Below are 22832 nucleotides of genomic sequence, written 5' to 3'. Positions count from 1 at the left end.
TTTTAAATCCCAACGTACGAAATGATTCAAGAAGCATGAGTTAGGTTGATATTTCTCTACGTAAACGGCCTTACCATTTGGACTAAAATATCGCTCTTATAAAATTATGTAATATATACATATATATATAACGATGATGATGATGATGATGATGATGATGATGATCTTTAATACCCTTGTGACTATAATTATTACCCCACTTAGACAAACCCTTTTACTTACGCCACTCCTCCATATTTATGTTACACATTTATTATAAATTACAACTTTCATATTAGCCACACAAAAATTAAAAATCGGGGATGCATGTACATAGAATAAGAAAATAAATACATACTTCCAGCCCAAGGAATATTCATCATTAATCATAGGGTGTGAAAATATTTGTAAGAAATAAGGATAGTGAAAGCAATGTGTATTTGCATTGTGCCCAATTTAAAGATAATTCTCAAATATATTGAGTGAGTACTGAGTAAGTGGTGCTTATTAGAGCCAAAATGTATAAGCTTATCTTAGTTCAAATCTTTGTCAGTGACTTTTGGGTGGTCCAGAAAAGCCAAAACCAAATTGAGGAATATATTATTATCACTTTTGAAAAATCTTGTGCGTGCCCATTTCAAACACCGTTGATTCCCATATCACTGTCCAATATTATGATAAAATTTATACGTTTTATATCAATTTATATCCTTTTGCATTTTTATAATTATCTTTTTCCACGTATACATTAATAGGGTGCCCTTAACATAGTTGCCCTTATAATATGTTTCAATAGTTTATCTTTTTTCATTCATAATAATGATGTATATGTGTTATAATTATTTGGGTAAATACTATTTTGGACCTTGTATTTTGCAAAAGTTACAGTTTGGACCCTGTGTTTTGTTAAATGACAAAATGGACCCTGTATTTTCTAAAATAGTAAAAATAGGACCCTGAGCTTAATTTTTGACAACTTTTGTTTTAATACAACCAACTCGAAGATAATGCTTAATACGAACAGATACAAAAAATGTAAATAGTTTTGTCATAGCACTTTTAGATCGGATTATAATTAAACTTTATTTTGACAAAAAAATCAATTTAGGGTACTATTTGTACTATTTTAAAAAATACAGGGTCCATTTTGTCATTTAACAAAACACAGGGTCCAATTGGTAACTTTTGTAAAACAGAAGGTCCAAAATGGTATTTACCCTAATTATTTAGGTCTATTTGTACAATTTTTTTAAAAAAAATTAAATAATTTTAATAAAAATAAAGAGAATAATTATTTATCATTCGTATAAAATAAATAATCATGTATATTTTAAAATATTTGAATCTACTCTATAAATTATTTAGAATTTTTTTAAAAAAAAATTACAATAATTTTAAGTATCTATATAATTATACAATTATAATTAAAAATATATAAATTATACTTAAAAACTTATATTAGATGTTTAAATATAAGAAGTGTATAAGATTATTTTTTATTTTCTAGGTGTGCACTACACACTTAAAACATAAATATTACATATATATATATTCAGCCTTCATATTAAAAACAAATATATCTATATATATAAACTATTTTTTATTCTTGCAAACAACATTACAAACACTTATAACATCTTATCGTACAAACTCAGCTATTGTGAAATTTATATTTAAAGAAAAAAGAAGAAAAAATCTATTTTCACTTCTATTTAAATTTTATCCCCAATGGGGGAGGGAAAAGAAAAAGAGAGGATAAAATGTGATAAGGAATTTTACCAAGTCAATTAGAGTATGGAAATGATTGGCCAATAGGGAGTGATGACTTGGAGTGGAGTCAAAATTGTTGACTCGTGAAACTTACGGACAACGAGATCTGGCGTCGGCATTATGGGGAGGCCGCTAAAGCTGTTAGCCAAAATGAACACATTCCTTCCTTGGAGTATCAGATTTTGTCTTTATGCTTACGTGGCATCTCAAGGACTTGCCACCAAATTAAGGGTCCACGTGGATGCTTGCCACGTGTTCAATCAGAAGAGAGCCGTGCGACGCTTGTAGGGGAACAACTGAGTTGTCCGTAAACTCCCAACAAAAGTGGGCCCTTTTGTAACAGAACCCTTAACAGATTCTATTAATTCTGTTTTTCTTTTTATTATTTATTTATTTATTTAATTTTTACAAAAATGGTTTGTTGTGTTTCTGCTTTGGAGATTAGTTTCTTCTTTTGTTTAGACTACTAGAGAAGCATTATTCAGTTTCTATTAATGGAGCCCACCTTATTAATTCATGGCCTCTAGAAACCTCTTAAAGCAATGATATTAATTTCTTTTCACATGTCTTCATCTCAATTATAAAAACATAACTTCTTAATCTATATAACTTAATTAATAATCCCTTGCTTTTGCAAAACTTGTTCGTTTCGATTATTCGAATGAGTTTATTACCAATATATATGGTCCCCTTTCATGGCTATACCATTCTTGCACCTTAAGATGAAACATTAATTGGCTCGTCTTTCTTCTATAATTGGACTTCATATTTTTATTTCGTTTAGAAAATACAATGTAATTTTCTAAAATTTGTTTTACGTAGCTAATAATTTATTAATTTAATTAGTGTAAATTTGATTTTATTTTCAAATTATATTTAATCAATCAAAAAAATAAACTCATCATTTTGTAAATTGCACTCAATAAATAACCTTACAGTTTTATCAAATTAATTACAACTTTTTTTTACATGAAACCAATTCTTTTTTTTAAGTATGTATTTTATTAGCTGTACATATATTTTATTTTTGAAGTGAAATGTATATTTTTGGCTTTTTGTGTTAACCACTAAATATTTACATATACAGGTGTAATTAATAAATTAAAATATTAGATGAATATTGGTACGTAGGGTTGCCCCAACTAGAAGTTGATAGGGTTGTACTTATATATCTCCCCATGTGGAGTGTAAAGTAATGGGTTTGAGAGCGTAATAGGATGCCACGTCGAAAACACTTGGCATGTACTCCAAACATATATAATAAAAGTAGTATAGTAGTAGAAGAAGAAGAAGCATCAAATTTAAACTATAGTGAAAATTATATCACACTTTCGTTTCTTCATTTTTTGAAAGGTAGATATGTATATATCGATAGATGGCGTACAACTCTCATATATATTCATTTTTTCATATATATAAAATAAAAGAAAATATTGCTTTTACTTATTACTTCATTTCATGCTAGACAAAGTTATCACGTGACGTGGAGTTTTTCATTTTTTCATGTAAATTATATTTATATGTTAATTATTTATGCATGTCATTGATCACCTGCTTAACTTGAGCTTTAATTAAGTGTGTATATTTCACCTCATTTGCTAAAATATTTCAAAAAAATATATATAGCTATGTTTTCTTGTTTTTTAAACCACCTTAATATATATCACAAAATCACATCGTTTGTTGCGTATTTGACTACCAACATTTAAAAAACAGTGACAAAGCCCTTTTTTCTTTCTTTTTTTTTTTTTTTGAAGAAAAATAAATATTCATTTATAGCTCTTTATCCCAAATTCCTTATTGTGGAGAAGGTATCAACACAGGAAGCCACTTGACGTGGCTCTCTACCTTTGCTTTTAAAACCAAATCACCTTTGTGTTAAGCATCTTCCACTCATATCTCAACACGTGTAACTCAAAAGAGAAATTCTAATCCAAAACCAATGTTCTTAAATAAATATAGAGGGATGGCTCCAAAGGAGTAGTCAGCATCAAACAACTTGCCCCCTCTCTAGTTCCACTTTCTAATAAAAATTTATTAAAGATTTTGATTAGATTTAGTAACACTCTATGTCCATCGTTCATTTTACACATTATCACACAAAAATATAATATCTGCATATGGACCCCAACATTATTATATATACGTATTACCAAAAAAAAAATTAATTAGTAATGGGAATATTAATCATAAAAGTGTTTGAATATAGTATACTAGCTTAAGAGATAAGGCCATGAAAATATTTCCATTTAGAGAAAATTATAAGGTCAACTCTCTCAAATTGGGGGAGTAGAATATATATAATAATATATTTTAGATAGAAAATATTGTTGCAGTTGATGATTCTACGTACATGATCTATTAATTAATTAATTATATAACATATATATTATATTTTTTATATCTTGGTGATAATAATATTTCGGCTAAAAATGCCTTGTGAGATTGGAAACTACTTAATTATATTTTACATAATAAACAATTCGATTAGAAGATGAGTTAGTCAAGCCGTCGGTGTTATAATATTTATAATATTTCTTATTAAGTGACAATACAACTCCAATTATATGAAGAGAGAGAGATATTATAAAGTAAAGATATGATGAGAATAATTGAGAGAGATATTAATCATCGAACAAAGACCAATGCTATCCCATCGATCGAAGAGACAAGAAAAACAAAATCCATTACAAATCTTCTTTTGAGAGATTGAAAAGAAAAATATATGTAGGAAGTAAAAAACAAGACAACTTCTCTTAAATACCTCAACTCTTAACCATGAGTAATGTAGCTCATCTTCTAATTATATCTAATTAATAATAGATATTTTATTTTCTAACTATATATAATAAATAAGAGAACATAAATTAATAGTTATTGTATAGTTTTATTAATAAATTTGGTAATTAACAAATTCTGAATTTCTTTTAAAAATTGAACCATATATTTGCAACTTTAAGATAATTTGACTTCTGATTGCTAAATGCAACAATATATGATTTTAGTTATGCATACATATGTGAAGAAAATTACAAACAAACAATGTTAAATATTGAAAGAACAACTTAGCCTAATTACTAGATTCTAAGTCTATCAAAGAATCTATCATCAATTTCGTCAACACAACTAAGTAAATGACTTAAAGCAAAGGAGGTAGCAATTTACAAGCTTCATTTGCACTAAAAATGCATTTCAGCCGACTAGTGCTTGAGTTCCCCGAACTAAAGTAATTATTTTCACTATATTTATAGTTGTATCTTACAAATACTAGTTCACAATATAGTAAACAACACAATCTTTTACAAAATATAGTAAATCTATACCCAAACCAACCAAGTTCCTTGGTCAGAGATACAAGATCCCCTTGTGCGAATGTTGAGCTCTTCTTCAACATTTTTCTTCAATCTGAAATCCCTTCAAATTTAGTGATGAAGACGTGACTGAAATCCCTTCAATCTGAACTTAGCACTGTCAAGCTCTGATTTGCAACTGTGGATTAACACCTCCAATTTCAAGATTCAGACCTGCAAAAAATGGAAAAATAACAAAACATACCACACTCCACTACTACAAATATCGCTATTCTCGTGGGTCCTAAAATTTTTTTAGAGGACCGTCGCTAAAATAATTAAGTGAGTGTTTAAAACTGTCGGGAAAAATTGAGTATTCTCGATGGCTTTAAACACTAGTGATGTATTCTTGACGGTTTTTAAGCGTACTTTAAAAATTGTGAATTTTTTTTGAAGGGGAATTGTCAACGGTTAAAAACCATGGCTAATACTATAGGCGACGATTTTAAACTGTGGCTAATTGTTAGGCTATTTTTAGCCTATGTTTTGGATCTAATTTATGTGCGTTTTTAGCTGTGTTGGGACGGAATTACGCTTGTTTTCTATGTTTTCAGGTTCTTTGGAATAAAAGAGGTCTCGGGTGCAGAAATTCGTTAAAAGACGCGCTGAGCCGAAGAAAACACAATTTCTGAGTAATTGTGCACATCTGGCCGCGGCTAAACACAACCTGGCCGCGGCTAGATCTCGAAAATCTAGAGGCTCTATATCTTCTGTAGAGACAGACAAGCTATTACGGGTTCTAAGGAAGCATACAAAAGCCATTGGATGGACTTTAGCAGATATTAAAGGGATCAGCCCTTCAACTGTAATGCATAGAATCTTAATGGAGGAAGGAGTGAAGCCAACCATTGATGCACAACGTAGATTAAATCCATCAATGAAGGAGGTTGTCAGAAAAGAAGTCTTGAAGTGGTTAGATGCCGGGGTAGCGTATCCTATTTCAGACAGTAAATGGGTGAGTCCAGTCCAAGTTGTTCCAAAGAAAGGAGGGATGACGGTGGTAAAGAATGAGAAGAATGAACTCATCCCAACCAGAACTGTCACGGGATGGAGAATTTGCATTAACTACCGGAAACTCAACAAGGCCACAAGAAAAGATCACTTTCCACTCCCATTCATTGATCAGATGTTAGACAAGTTGGCAGGTCAAGAGTACTATTGTTTCCTTGATGGGTACTCAGGGTATCACCAAATAGCTATAGCACCGGAGGATCAAGAGAAAACAACATTCACATGTCCATATGGTACTTTTGCTTTTCGACGAATGCCATTCGGGCTGTGTAATGCTCCAGCAACATTTCAGAGGTGTATGATGGCCATATTTTCAGATTTAATAGAAAAGTGCATCGAGGTGTTCATGGATGATTTTTCAGTGTTTGGCTCATCGTTTGACCAATGTTTGAGCAACTTGGAATTGGTTTTAACAAGATGTGAAGACTCTAATTTGGTGTTGAACTGGGAAAAGTGCCATTTCATGGTTACAGAAGGAATAGTGCTGGGACATAAAATCTCAAAAGAAGGTATTGAGGTTGACAGAGCCAAAGTATCTACAATTGAGAACTTGCCTCCTCCAGTTTCAGTTAAGGGAGTTCGAAGCTTCTTGGGTCATGCCGGGTTTTATAGAAGATTTATCAAAGATTTCTCCAAAGTGGCCAAACCGCTATCCAATCTTCTTGCTAGTGGAGTACCTTTTGAATTTGGGAAAGATTGTCTTGAAGCATTCCAGATTCTCAAGGAGAAGTTAATCTCAGCACCGATCGTGACTACACCAAACTGGGAATTACCTTTTGAAATGATGTGCGATGCAAGTGATTATGCTATTGGAGCAGTTTTGGGACAACGGGTTGACAAGGTATTCAGAACCATTTACTATGCAAGCAAAACCTTGAATGATGCCCAACTAAACTACGCTACTACAGAAAAAGAGATGCTGGCTATAGTGTTTGCATGTGACAAATTTCGACCCTACTTGATTGGCAATAAAGTGATAGTGTATACAGATCATTCAGCAATCAAATACTTGATGACTAAGAAGGATGCCAAACCACGACTGATTCGATGGGTTCTTCTTTTGCAAGAATTTGATCTAGACATAAAAGACAAGAAGGGTACTGAGAACTTGGTGGCAGATCACTTGTCAAGACTAGAGCTGGAAGAAAGTCAGAATACGAAAGAGGTACAAATAAATGAAAAATTTCCTGATGAACAACTCTTTAGTGTGAGGGAGAGTCTTATGGTACCATGGTATGCTGATTATGTTAACTACTTAGCTGCTAATATCACTCCTCCTGAGCTATCTCGCCAACAATTAAAGAAATTCTTTTCCGAGGTGAAACATTACTACTGGGAAGAGCCAATCCTCTACAAGCACTGTGCAGATCAGATAATAAGAAGGTGTGTGCCTGAAGAGGAGATGTACTCTATTCTTAATCACTGTCATGCTCTACCATGTGGGGGACACTTCAGTGGAACTAGAACAGCTGCCAAAGTGTTGCAAAGCGGGTTCTTTTGGCCAACGCTTTTCAAAGATGCTAGTACTTTTGTGAAGGCATGTGATCGTTGTCAGCGTACAGGAAACATCTCAAGGAGAAACGAAATGCCTTTGACAGGAATCTTGGAAGTAGAGTTGTTTGATGTATGGGGGATAGACTTTATGGGTCCTTTTTCCTTCATCGTTTAGCAATCTATACATTTTACTAGCTGTGGATTACGTATCAAAATGGGTAGAAGCTGCAGCAACACCAGCTAATGATGGAAAAACAGTTCTTCGGTTCCTTCAGAAGAATATATTCACACGGTTTGGTACCCCCCGAGCGATCATAAGCGATGAAGGGAGTCATTTCTGCAACAAACAGTTCGAAGCACTCCTTTCAAAGTATGGTGTTCGTCATCGAACTGCCCTCCCCTATCATCCGCAAAGTAATGGTCAAGCCGAGATTTCTAACCGGGAAATAAAGATGATTCTGGAAAAAACGGTGCAGAGATCAAGGAAAGATTGGTCAAGAAAGTTGGATGACGCATTGTGGGCCTACAGAACAGCGTTCAAAACGCCAATCGGGATGTCACCATATCGGTTGGTGTTTGGAAAGGCGTGTCATTTACCGGTGGAGTTAGAACACAAAGCTTATTGGGCAATGAGAACTCTAAACATGGACTTAAAAGCTGCTGGGCAGAAAAGACTTCTACAGTTGGATGAGTTGGAAGAATTTCGAAACGAAGCTTATGAGAACGCCAAGATTTACAAGGAAAGAACTAAGAGATGGCATGACCGAAATCTAGTCAGAAAGGAGTTTCAACCTGGTCAACAAGTTCTACTCTTCAACTCAAGACTAAAGTTGTTTCCTAGTAAATTAAAGTCAAGGTGGTCAGGGCCATTTACGGTGATCAAAGTGTTTCCCTATGGAGCAGTGGAACTAAAAGGTGAAAGTCCTAATACTTTCAAAGTGAATGGACAGCGATTAAAGCTCTACTTGGGAGGTCAATTTGATCAAACCAAGTCCGCCATGATTCTGGCGCCACTGTGAAGATCTCGATCAACGTCTAGCTAAGCGACGATAAAGTTAGCGCTAATTGGGAGGCAACCCAAGTGTTCTTTTGATTTAGTTGAACTCTTTTTAAGTTTACTGTTATATTTTTTTTTTCTTTTTGTTCATTCTTTTTCGTTAGAAAAAAAAAAAAAAAAAAAAAAAATTGTCAGTGGCCGCGGCCATGGGATGTATGGCCGCGGCCAGATAAGCCTTACAGAGAGAGGTTGTTTTTTGCGATTTCTAGCCGCGGCGAGGGGACATACCGCCGTGGCCAGATTGGCCTTACAGAAAGGGCCTTATTTTCACGAATTCTCGCCGCGGCGAGGCTACAGGTCGCCGCGGCGAGAATGGCCAGTTTCCCTTTTTAATCCCAAATCCCTAACATTTCAAATCAAACACCACATTCAAACCCTCTCTTCTCCACGCCGAAAACACTCCTTTTCACCATTTTTTTTTCATCTAATCCCATTCAAAACTCCTTTTCACCAAATCTAACCATAAACTTTCATCAACAATCATCCTAAACCCTTATTTCTCTCATTAAACACTAATTCCCACTCAAAATCAACCCCAAATCCCTAAAATCTCACCCAAAATATTAAAAATCCTTATTCATCCTTTTCTTTCTCAAAAGCTTCAAGATGTCAACAATGGAGGATGATTAAAGGAAGAATTGTCATTAAGGTATTGATTCTAAGACTTCCAATCCAATTTTTATTGAAGAATTTGTGAATTTGTTGGATAGTTTTGGATTATTTGTTGGATATTTGGGATTTTTGCTATAAACATTGTTGAAATTGATTGTGTGAATAGAATTGGGTTAAATTGAAAGGGAATTAAGTCCCGGGAAGTCGATTTTTAAGGGGAAGTGCTGTCAAAATTTTGAAAAATCTTGGGAGTTAGGTTAGAATTTTTGGTGAGATGGGTTCAAAGAGGTCAAGAGTCAATGAGGAAGGGGGAGCTTCATCATCCAACCCACCTAGAGGACGCTCTAATCTTGATAGAGTTAGGTTTACCAACATGGATGCTCAGGAGCGGTTTTTGAAATTGAAAGATAGGGCATTCATTGAGGATAGAGGGATAGACATTGTGAACTTAAGCCAAACTGTCAACATTCCCCCTGCTTTTGCATCTATTAGGGATCAAATCCTACATAGGCAGTGGACTAAGTTCGTAGATGTCACTGAGCGTGGTAACCAAACTCTAGCTTTGGAATTTTTAGCCAATTGGCCTGAAAGAGAAGATGGCAAAGTCAGAGTTAGGGGGGTTAGAGTGCCTGCTACCACAGCCGATATTCATGCCCTTTATGACCTCCCAACTTTCACTGTGGAGGAACAACCCTTGAAACGGCAATTTCGAGAGAGAAGTTTGAATTATGTGGATATTGCTGAAACTCTAGGGTATCCTGGCCTTAGGTTCCATGAGCTTAATGGAGAACCATACCAATTGTACCGATGTGAACTTAACCCAGTGGCCAAGGCTTGGCTTTACTTTGTTAGTGCAAGGATGCTCCCCAACAAGCATTTTTCTGATGCTCAAATAGACAGAATTAAATGGGTTTATGGCATTATGAAAGGGTATAATTTGAATGTGGGGGATATTGTTCGAGTGACCTTTGACATAATGGTTGAGGGATCTTCCGGTGGAGGACTTGGGTTGGCTGGAATTATCACTGATCTGTGTGAGAAACATGGGGTACCGCAGTACTCATATGATACAAAGGCACCGCCACAGCGCCCTATTAACTTGGCGACTGTTCTTCGCTTCAAACCTCCTCATCCTCATGGTCAACCGCCAGTTCAAAGAGGTCTTCCAGCAAGAGAAGAAGAGGAACGTGAGGACATCGAACCACCACGTCTTGTCGGGCCTCTTGACCCTGCCATGCAGTACACTCACGATCAGCTGAATTATCTGATTCAGCAAAACATGCATATGCAAAATTACATGGCCCAGAGGAGTATCTTCGATGAGCAGCAGGTGGCTCAATTGAATACACTTGTCACGAGGATGAATATCGGTGTGGACGAACCGAACTATTTTGCCATGCCACCCCGTTTCAACCCTTATGACCAGCCACCGCCGCCAAACCCCTTCTAAGGGGCTTAGGTAAGTTTCTCTCACCCTGGTTTCTTTTCACACATTGGGGACAATGTGCATTTTTAGTTTGGGGGGGGGGGGGGGACCTTAAATTTTTTCGCGCGCATTTATTTGTTTTAGTTTTTTTTTAGTCTTGTGTGATAGCTAAATTGAAAGATTGATTGAATTGTTGTTATTCACTTGTGCAATGGATTAAAACATAACTGTGTGCTTGACTTGCAACTGTTTGAATTAAGATGGATGTGTGCTAGGAAGTGATTCATGTAGATTTAAAACATTTTCTATTCTCACATATCACCTCTGTTCTATTTGGTTTGTGGAATGATTGATTGTACATGGAATAGAATTTGTTTGACATACTCTCTTGAAGCGAAATCCTTGATTTTTTTTTGTTTGGAAAGTGATTTAGGCAAGTTTTCTTTGGAACAATTGAGCCTTTCAAGCCTACCTAGAAATTTTTACCATAGTATACCCAAAGTTGAGCCTTAGCCTGTTTTAAAAATTTTTCACCACTTAACTGAGCTGAATTCGTATCTTAAACTCTTTTCACCCTGAACGTACCTTATTATGCCATGAGCCTTGAAGCAAGTTTGGGGGGGGTAAGTGCAGTAAGTGGAAAAATAAAGTGTAGGAATGAGAGATTGAGAAAAAAAGAGAATAATATTGTAAGTTGTGCCTATGAGAAAAAAAAAAGAAGAAAGAAGAAAAAATGTCTTCTTGAAGAAAAAAAAAGTTAAGAAAATTATGAGGTACACACATAAGAAAAATTGCAATCTCTTATTTCTGTTTTTGGGATATACGGGAAGAAAGCAAAATAAATGTCTAGGCTTGCTGGGTTAATAGTGCTTATGGTATAGTATAGCCTAAATGACTTCTCACCTACCCATGTACCTAAGCCATGCGATGTTAACCGAAAAAGACCTATTGATTCCAAATAGAAATTTGTCAACATTAGTGGAGAGAGGTATGTCATTCAAACTTATTGATCATGTGTTAGTGGGATGTTGGAAAGTTTGGAACAGTTGTGATATTGATGGCAATTGCGATGCTTTATGTTTGTATGAATTACTTACTTGTAAATTGCACATTCAACTTAGTTCTTAGAGTTGGCAAGTTGAAATTCTGGTTATTAATGGATTGAAGTTGTGCAGGTGGTAGTAACAATTAAATTGTTGGAAAGTTTAGCTATCATTGTCAGTTTGTTTTTAATTTAGTCTTAGTTTACTCGGGGACGAGTAAAGAGTCAGTTTGGGGGAGTTTGTTAGGCTACTTTTAGCCTATGTTTTGGATCTAATTTATGTGCGTTTTTAGCTGTGTTGGGACGGAATTACGCTTGTTTTCTATGTTTTCAGGTTCTTTGGAATAAAAGAGGTCTCGGGTGCAGAAATTCGTTAAAAGACGCGCTGAGCCGAAGAAAACACAATTTCTGAGTAATTGTGCACATCTGGTCGCGGCTAAACACAACCTGGCCGCGGCTAGATCTCGAAAATCTAGAAGGCTTCAGTCGCCGCGGCGATGAAGAGCCTCGCCGCGGCCATTTAAGAGATACAGAGAGACCCCTTATTTTCAATTATCTCGCCGCGGCGAGAGGAAGCTTAGCCGCGGCGAGATCCCGTACGGACCAGGGGCATTTTCGTCCATCGAACCCTAAATTTCAGTTATAAATAGAAAATTGCGATTGGAAGTCTGGGAGAGCGATCAGAAACCCTAAAATACAGCTGAGAGTGGCAGGAAGAGCACAGAGATTGAAGTGAAGATCCAGAATTCATCCACCAACAGTTCTTTTCTTTATTCCTCTTTAATTTCTTTATGTTGAATATTGCTATAGGAATGGTTATGGATTTGTTTCTGAACTAAATTTCCCATTTAGGGAGGATGATGATTGTTGTTTAATGTTTTGCCTAGTTAATGTTTAATTACCATTCCTCAATTCTTGTGTGTGAAATTATCTTAATTTGTTCTTAATTTCATGTTTAAGATTGATCACCTTGTGCATGCTCTATGATCTCAAGTTGAAATCTGAAAAGTGAGAATTGAGAATGCTAAAATTAAGATAATCGATGTTTTATGTGAAACGAAAGTATTTGCATGACTTATGTGACGAGTAGATTATTACTTAATGCTGATTTCATGTTAGTTTAATTAAGGAATTAATTAGATAACATGTGATTTAGAATCTAGAAGATCTGAAAGGAGGTAGGTTATTTCATAATCTGTCATTCACTCCAAGAATAGGATAGTAATTAATCATTAACGATTTGGGTAAACAACAACAGGATTCTCCTCCCTATTATCTCATCTTGCTCAACTTTCAATTGTGTTTTTAAGTTTTCTAATTTACTTTCATATTTTACTGTTTTTAAATCATAATTGCTTTCGATTTACCGAATAGAATCATAAGTATAATTTAGTGGTATTTAATCCAATTTTCTGTGGGATCGACCTCACCTGTGTGAGATTTACTACTTGATTGCGTATACTTGCGTAGCGTTTATAAATTTAAGCAACAAGTTTTTGGCGCCGTTGCCGGGGAATTGTTAAAGATTAATATTACATAAAATTATACTAACTTCTACTTTGGTATATTTTCTCTTGCTGATTTTTCTAACCTTTTTCTTGCAATATTTTCTTGATCTATTTCAGGAATCCTAAGTGCATGCGCCGTCAAGGACAAACAGTCATATTACCAGTTGATCCTGAAATCGAGAAAACTTGCAGGAGGAATCGAAAGAACAAGAGGCAAGAAAGAGTTTCAGCAAGAATCGCTGAAACATCAGAGATCATGGCTGCCAATGTGAACAATAATGCTGGAAACAATGGGGGTAATAACGGTAATAATGGAGGTGCCGTGGAAGATCAAGCTAATGGCCGTAGCTTGAGAGATTACATTCTCCCTACTCTGACGGGAGTGCAGTCATGTATCAGGCCACCGGCAGTGGATGCAAACAATTTCGAGATTAAGCCTGCCATCCTTCAAATAGTGCAGTCTTCAGTTCAGTTTGGTGGCCTCCCTTCTGAAGATCCTAATCTGCATCTCTCTAACTTCATGGAACTTTGTGAAACTTTTAAGGTTAATGGAGTTAGCGATGATGCCATTCGACTGAGATTGTTTCCATTCTCGCTCAGAGAACGAGCCAAGAGTTGGTTGAATTCCTTGCCACCTAATTCTATTGCCACCTGGAATGACTAATAGTATAGGCCACGATTTAAAATCATCGCCTATAGTGTTATTCTTGACGATTTTTAAGCGTGCCTTAAAAATTACAAATTTTTTTTAAAGGAGAATTACCGACGATTAAAAATCGACTGTGACCTATAGTATATGACACGGTTTAAAACCGTCGCCTATAGTATTATAGGCCACGGGTTTTAACCGTCAACATTTAGTTCAAATCTAAAATTTTGCAAATAACGCAATTTCTCTCATTCCAATATAATGCGTTTTAGATCTAAAATTTTTCAAATTAGTACATTTTCAAAATGTCGGTCTCTCTCTTTATGGTTCTTCCTCTCTCTTTCTCATGGACGGCAGTCCACGAGCTCCATCACTCATCACTCATCTCTCACTCTCTCTTTCTTGCTTTCTCTTTCACGAGCTCCACCATAGATGAAAGCTCGTTCAAGCTCCACCATGGTCAGCCACGGCCTCGAGCTCCACCACGAGAACCACCGTCACTCGTCTCTCTCTCTCTCTCGTCCGAAGACAGATGCGCCACCACGAGCACCGGTAAGGCTTCTCTCTCTCACGTCCATTATTTCTCGTAACTTCTTTATTATTATTTTTATTTTGGGATTTATGTATTTTTGAGATTTTTGTATTTCACAGATCATCGGAGATCTCGACTATTCAGGGATCTTAAGACCAAACAAAACTCCCATCTTGGTTTCGTGGAGGATGAAGGCGATATTTTTTTTTTGAGAAATCCATTATAGCAACGGTTTAAAATCATTGGCTATACTATAGGCCACGGTTTAAAACTATTGCCTATAGTATAGGTGACGATTTTAAACCATGGCCTATAGTCTCGACTATAAAACTGTCGGGAATTCAATTTATACCGACATTTTTCCACTGTCACCTATTCTACCAAGTATTCGTGATGCTCGTATATGCCACGGTTTTATAAACCGTCAAGAATTCTTTACCTATCGGTGTAAAACTATCGGAAATTTTAGATTTTTTAGTTGTGCTCTAATCTAACCACACTATCAAAAGAGACGATATGAAAGTTAGTTGAAATTGTAAATAGAAACAGCTATATATAAACACGAGCCAAACAAGACTTAACAGAATAATAAAAACAACGACCGTTGTTAACATTGAAAGACTTAAAAACAAGTGACATGAACATTAATAGAACAATTATTTCCAATCACAACAGACTAACATGCTAGATATAACTAGACATAATTGGACATAATCTAACATACAAAAACTTGGACCTTAAAAATACAAAAGTGCCACTACCAAAGTAGCTCGCCACCTTAATAAGGTACTTGGTGCAAATTTGGCTGATGATCAAGTCCCAAAACATGTTTTTGCTACAAAATAGCCCCTTGTGGGTGTGCCTTATTTTGATAATGCTAGACAACAGTGTTTAATAGTAATGCTTTATAGCTAATTAGGTTTTATTTATTTATTTATTTATTATTATTATTATTATTATTATTATTATTATTATTATTATATTTTGAGAAATGTTATTTCATTTCTTTTGATCCCGCTTTTAAGATTTCAACCAAACCACGTCGTAATTAGAGACTAAAAAGAGGCCCACGCAACAAAAATGGGTACGTTTATGTTAAAGGAACCAACTATATTTATAATATATAACCTATATACCTCTAAAATGAATTTGTTAATCGTGCATGCTTATCATCACATAGATAAATCTTGGTCAATTATATATCGATCGACTACACATAAAAAGTCGTATCTATTTATATTATACATACGATTTTTTATTTTTATTTTTATTTTTTTGAAAACCATAGGAGCTTAAACAACAAATATATATTTAATAATTAATACATTTGTTATATAAATCATATCGATATCATATAAATATTACAAGCCAGCCGGCCTAATAGAAAGTGAAACATCAAACATCGATCGTGGATGTGCCTACCAGAAAGTGAAATATCAATATATTCGCAAATTCCTTACAAAAATTCTGTATTTATTATAATAAATTTATGGGTGATTCTACAATGCACTTCTTAAAATGGATGTACTGATACACGCTTAACTTGTTTTGGCCACGAGATAATTTTTTTTCATATTCATGTACGTTATAACTATTTTAAGATAACCTACAAAATTTTGAGAAATTTCGAATAATTTACAATATAGAAAATAATGTTTAAACAGTCTATTTTACACGCGTATAAAATAAAATAGTCACGCGTGCAATACATTGTTTGAATGTAGTTTTCGGCGTGTTAAACTTTTCCAAATTTCTTAAAATTTTGCAAGATGTCTTAAATAACTATAACATATATGACCATGAGAAAAAATTTGACTAAAAAATTATTTCGGTTGCTAAAACAGATAAAGTTGCATCAATATATCTATTTTAAAGGAATGCATTATAGAATTTCCCTAAATTCATTATATTGGGAATGATGTATATAAAAGAACCTTATTTAATTACTTAGAAGATTAATTACGAAGTGTAGTTATTTCTGAAAAAAAATGTCTCTATATAGTAAATGATTTATATAAAGTTATAAAATTAAAATGTAAAATAATATATATAGTTGTATTAAAATAATTTTAATACAATGACATATTATACTTTTTTACCTTACACATAATTGTTAGGTGGTTCAAATTTTAACAATGATATTAGTTATTTCTAAAAAAACAAAAATTAAATAAATATGTAGAGTATTAAACTTGTGACCTCCTAAAAATTTAAAAACATCTTTATAGCACGAAACAAATTTATTGTCATTTTACTAGAAAGCATTTGTATAAAGACTTGTTTTTTTTTTTTTTGGGGGGGGGGGGGGGGAGGGGGTGGGGGAATTTATAAAAATAATATTGAATTTTGGGTAAATATTTATATTTATACTGCCTTTATACTGTCTTTGCCTTTTTTTCCTTTTATACTGTAGACACCGAAAATCACATATACGAGGCCTCTATCTTCCACACACACAAACAAAACTATCTCAACAACACGAGAACACCTAGAAAATAACTATTAATTTCGGCGAGATGGAGCAAAAACGTAAAGTTGACGTCAAATAAATAATCATAGCAAAACAACTATATAAAACAACACTAAAATAAATCAAAAGAAAAAAGAATTAAAAAAAAAAACTAACCATCTTCTGCATAACCTCAACACCAGATGCAATAGCGACTATATTTGCAAGAAAAGTTCTGAAAAATCAGAATAAAAAAACTACTAAAAGAAAATTAAAATAATAGAAAAACAAATTGATGAAAACAATGAAACAGATATAACCACTTAGAAAAACATAAAAGAACCATACACTTCAAAACATTTTTGCCAGTGAGCTCGTCAAATGTATTTATAAGAGAATCAGAATAAAAAACCACAAAAATAGCCATAGAGGAGGAAGAAAAAAATATATTTATAGCCTCTATTTTTCACACCCACGGACAGAACTACCACAACAATACGAAAACACCTAAAAAATAACAACCATTAATTTTGGTAAAATGGAGTAATTGAACAGTGAGATCGACGTCAAATAAATAAATCATAACAAAACAACTATAAAACAATACTAAAAAAAATGATTAAAAAAAACTAATCATCTTCTGCACAGCCTCAACACAAGATGCAATAGCGGCTATATTTGCAGGCCCAGTCCTAGAAAATCAGAATAAAAAAATACACTATTATCTTTCCCAATAATTAATTCTTCTTCTTCTTCTTCTTCATATACTCTTTTTTCTATTTAGTTACCTACTACAAAAAGAGAGAGTTAGCTTTTATTTGACTGATGTTGTAGATTTTGGAAAAAAAAAAGGGAAATAAATGAAGAAGAATATGAATAGAGGAGAGAGCTCAAAAATAATGAAAAATAAATGTGTGTGTTTAATGATTTGCTTAAGAGGAATATTTATATATATAAAAACACATATATATTTTCTTAGGAATGAGTAGCACATGGGTTGTTGTCCAAATTTAAAAAAATTAGATGAAAAATACAAATAAGAACAAATTTTAGAAGGTGTTTCAGCTTTTCATCATCAATTTTAAGTAAAAAAAAAACTGTAACAAAAGTGACATGCCCAATCAAATCAATATTTTTTACAAATTTAAAATATAATAAAACTGATTAGAATAAACCCTGAGCTGTCACATTTCAATAAAACGGAACAATTGTTTTAATAAAAAACACAGTATACAATATATTAATCATGAGGCAGTAAAAAACGTAAATTTATAGGCATAACAGTAAAATTGTAAAAAAAATTAGGAAACACAATACCCAAGTGTAAATTTCTTTTTTTTTTTTTTTTTTTTATTTAGACCGCTTGAAATAGCTTAAGACCGGTCCTAACTTCAAGTGAGGCTATAGTGCGACTTAGTTTACATATACCTTCACAAGAGAACTATCAAACTCCATATCATGAATTGTCGAATTGTATTAGAACACTCACATCAGATACTCTAAAATATAGAAGCTTTAAATTATTATTATTTTTTTTTTTTTGAAGAAAAAAAACTAAGTAAAAATACACTACATCAAATGCTTTAAGTTCCTTTCTTCATTTTAAAGTTTTTTTAAAATTCACTATTCGTGCTCAGGGGCAGACCCACATAAAAGTGAGGCGAGGCAGTTGCCCCTTGAAAAAAAATCGGGAAAAAATGTATATACATTTTAGTTAGTTACGACATATATTTATAATAAAAGATGATATTCATAGATATAATGTTAGCTTTGGTGTACTGATTAAACTAGGTTGCATATAGAATAGAGGTTATGCGTGAATATTTTTTTTAAAGTTTACTTTTACCCGTGTTTTACAAAAAAAAAAAAAAAATGTCTACTCACTTTAAATTCTGGGTCTGCCACATATTTTATAAAATACTATATTGCTAACATATTTTATTCATTCCTCTAAATATATTTTATTACTTATTTTGGGTTTGAGTAATTCTTTTATATGGTGATATGTGTATATATTAATATTATGTATTTGGAATAAATAAAATCTTTTAAAAAATAAATATTGGTGAAGTATTAATTTAAAGATATTGATATATGGGGTAATGTAAAAATTTGATTTAAAATAAAAAAAAAATAGTGATATATTTTAAAAATAGAATAGAAAAGTTTATGAGAGTGCTCTTAAGGCAATTGCTCGTCATGAGTTTGCACCTAAATTAATGTGTTCATTGTATAATCATTACAACATCTCCAATGAAGATACAAATAAGTTATGCAAATATAAAATATAGTTCTCATTGTTAAAAGTCTACTCCAATAGTGTGCTAAATTATGATGCAAAAATCTCACATAACCAAAATTGATCCACATTTACATTACAATATAGCATGATACAAAATTTGCATCATAATATAACATAATAAATGTTATATTTTTATATTTACCTGTATTATGTTCTTTTTAATATTTTATTATTAAATTTTAGCTATAACATATTCATTTGCATTAAATGACTTACATTATTATTATTTTATTATTAAATTTTACATTTAACTTTATATTATTATTATTATTATATATTTTTAATTAATTATTAAGTAAATATTAAATAACATATTAAATTTGTCATCAAAATTTACAATTATATATTGAAATATAATAATAAAAATTAATGTAAAAATATCAAAAAATATATATATATATAACTCAATTTTTACATATGATCTTACAACATTATATTTATGAAATCGTTAAAAAAAAAAATTTGAAAAAGGTAGTTATCAGAATAATTTTTTTAATTGAAACGTACATAACGCTGAGTTTGAATCTTGTTTTATAATATCGGATAGTGTGCCTAAAAGAAAATGACTTTAATACGACTTTAACTGTTATAAATTATACATTATATATTCTCTATATATACTATATACACATATATTAAATATATTAGCAGTGAAATCTCAATCCGTCTCCTTCAAAAGATGAACTACTCTTATCCTTATACATGAAGTTAAAACTAATGAAACGATAATCCCAACTTTTTAAATATATTAATTGCTTGGTCATATATACTGTCGCATTGCTCTACCTATTTTGTTGGAACGTACCTCCTTTAAGAGTCATATTATTATGAGTTTTAAATATATTATATGTATATACATATAAATACAATATCGGGTACATCATCAACATTTTGATATTTAATATAAACTACATAACAAAAACAGTAACTGTCCCAAAGTTTGTTTCTTGATCAAGTATTTTTTTTTTTAAATGGAAATTCATTATATCATTTCCTCTAAATAACATTTAGAGGTAATTACTAGGGTTTCATACATATAATTCCATGCAAACAACATAAATAGCACCAGGTATTGGATACCCAAAAATATTCGAAATTATTCATAATAGAACAAAGAAATTAAAGGTTCGTAAGGTTTTTTGAAAAACACAAATATTTCAGATCGATTAATTCAGCTTCTTCAACTATTAGCACTCCTGACATAATAGCTATACGTACTATTATTATTTTTAGCTTTTAGTTATTGTTGGTTTCTTCTCAATAATGTATATATATCTAAACTAAATTATTTACTTATTGTACCAAAACCTTTGTACGGTTCCCCAGTAAATTTTCTTCTGAATTATCAATTTAATTATTTGTTGTTTGTTCCACAATTAAAATTGTTATAAAGGTTAAAATTTTAGGGTTTTCGAGATGAAAATCTTTGGTGTGTCTTAATTGTTGTGATAGAGATTACAGAGTGATATTTTCGGTTAGTTTAGCCTTTGTCATTAATGTTACTTATATTTGCATCTGATATATTTATTTTGATACTTAAATTTGTTCATGGAAAGTAAATTTCATACTGTAAAAAAGTAATATTATTGAAGCTATTTTCTTACCATAAATGAGTTTCATCGGATCAGATTTCTCCAACCAGAAGAGTTTATAATATTTCCACAATTAAACCAAATCGAATTTCCTTTTATCTCAACAAAAAAAAAAAAAAAACACAAATCAAACTAAATTAATTTAAATGAAGATCAATTGGGAGTTTGATTGATAGTTTGAAATATTGTCTCTTCTAAAATAAAATGTTACATTTGGTGAGTTATATATATATATATATAAAATAAAATAAAAAGATTTGGTGCCAAAAATGAAATGTCTAATAGGAAATTGACACGTGGAGAGTGAAAGAGAGAGGGTGATAGATTATGTAATAGTACGTGAAAGATGGGACCCAGTAGAGAGGACTAAGCTATGAAATTGTTCTTGGGAGAGACAGGTGGGTCCTTGCATGCTATGACATGAGTGGTCTACATCACTCTTCAAATCCACCTCACTTCCCAACTTATCCACCTTTCACTTTTCTCCTCTCTCTCACCATTTTTTTTATTGAAAAAAAATATAATATTGTTTAATAATATTTTTATTTTTTAAATTTTTAATTATAAAAATAAAAGTAGAATTTTTATTTTAATTTTTTAAAAAAAAACAAAAAAAGGTTCTATAATTACTTTTGGTTTTAATTTTAAAAACAAAAAATGAAAGTTTGTTCTTTAAAATTTTCATTTATTTTTATTTTATTTAAATTAGATATGGGGTCGGAGTCTGGATCCAGGTTGAGGTTCGAATCTGGAGTCTGGGTCCTGAGCGGGGACCGGAGTCGAGACCGGCTTTGGGGCTGGATTTTGGGTCCAGGCTGGGATCCAGGACCGGGATCATGGCTGAGTTCGGGTCAGTACTAGGTTTGGGGCCAAAATCTAGGTCTGAGGCCGAGGTTTGGAGCCAAGGCTGTGGCCCAAAGCCAGGACCGGGTTCGAAGTTGGAGTCCGAGTCTAGGTTCTAAGTTTGGGTGCAAGGTCTAAGTTCGGGGCAGGGGCCGAGATCAAGTTCGGGGATGGAGTTCGAGTCTAGGGTCTAGGTTCAAGGTCGAGTTCGCCGAGTCCGAGTTCGAGTTTGGGTTTCAAGTCCGTGTCCGAATTTGGAGCTGAGGTTTGGGTTTATAGTCTGAGTCTAAGTCCAAGGCTGGGGCCGATTTCGGGATCTGGGTTTGATTGGAGTCTAAAATATTGATTAAGAAAAAAGATTGTTTTTTTTTCTTATATAACTGAAGAAAGCTCATTTAAATATATAATATAATGTACATTATAAAACTACACTTCTTCTACAAATTGATGTGAACTATTGTTTTAAAATCCTATTAAAGTTATCATTTTAATATAATGGGTTGAGAGAGAAATGGTCATCTACCTTTTCTCTCGGTTTTGTGTGCCGTTTTTCTTCGTGTCTTCATCGAGTATCCCGGAGTCCTTGTTTAGTGTGTGGTCTTGATTCTCTTTCCAATCCTTTTTGGTTTCTCTTGTGGGTGTTTTAGCTTGCTCTGAGCCCTTTTTTTTTATATAGTTTTCATGTGTTTTGTCTCATGTTTGTTTACTGTGTGTTTTTGAGTGAGGGTGTCTTAGTTTTTATCTTTTTTCTCTCTGTGTCTCTTTCTCTCTCGTGCTTGGTGTTGTTTTGTTGTTCCTGTTGACTTTGTGCGGGTTGTTGTGTGTTTCTTATTTCAGTGTTCTCCAGTTTGTTTGTTAGTTTTTTGTTAAGGAGGTTGGTAAGATTCGGTCAGGTGTGTGAGTTATTTCTTTGGGGTCCATTTACTCTTGTCCTCTGCTGTTTGTATTTATGGAGTCAATCATTGCTATCTCTTCTCCTCAGAAAGGCAAATGCTTCTCATGCAACGAAACTTCTGTAATACTTTCCCCGTGTGCTTCTTCGGTAAAGGCACTGTCTGCATGCTGTTTGTATGGGAAAGTAATAGCTCCCATGTCTGTGGATGAATCTTCGGTGTGGGATTTTGTGGCAAAAACTTGGAAGAAACCGGTCTCTGTGGTGCCCATGGTGGATGATAAGAAGATGTCTAATATCTTCAAGTTTGGCTTTAAAACTGCT

The sequence above is a fragment of the Cannabis sativa genome, chromosome 4 (genome assembly GCF_029168945.1).
Source record: "Cannabis sativa cultivar Pink pepper isolate KNU-18-1 chromosome 4, ASM2916894v1, whole genome shotgun sequence".
In the NCBI taxonomy this organism is placed as follows: Eukaryota; Viridiplantae; Streptophyta; class Magnoliopsida; order Rosales; family Cannabaceae; genus Cannabis; species Cannabis sativa.
The sequence above is the reverse complement of the archived record's forward strand: the minus strand, read 5'-3'. Positions refer to the sequence as shown.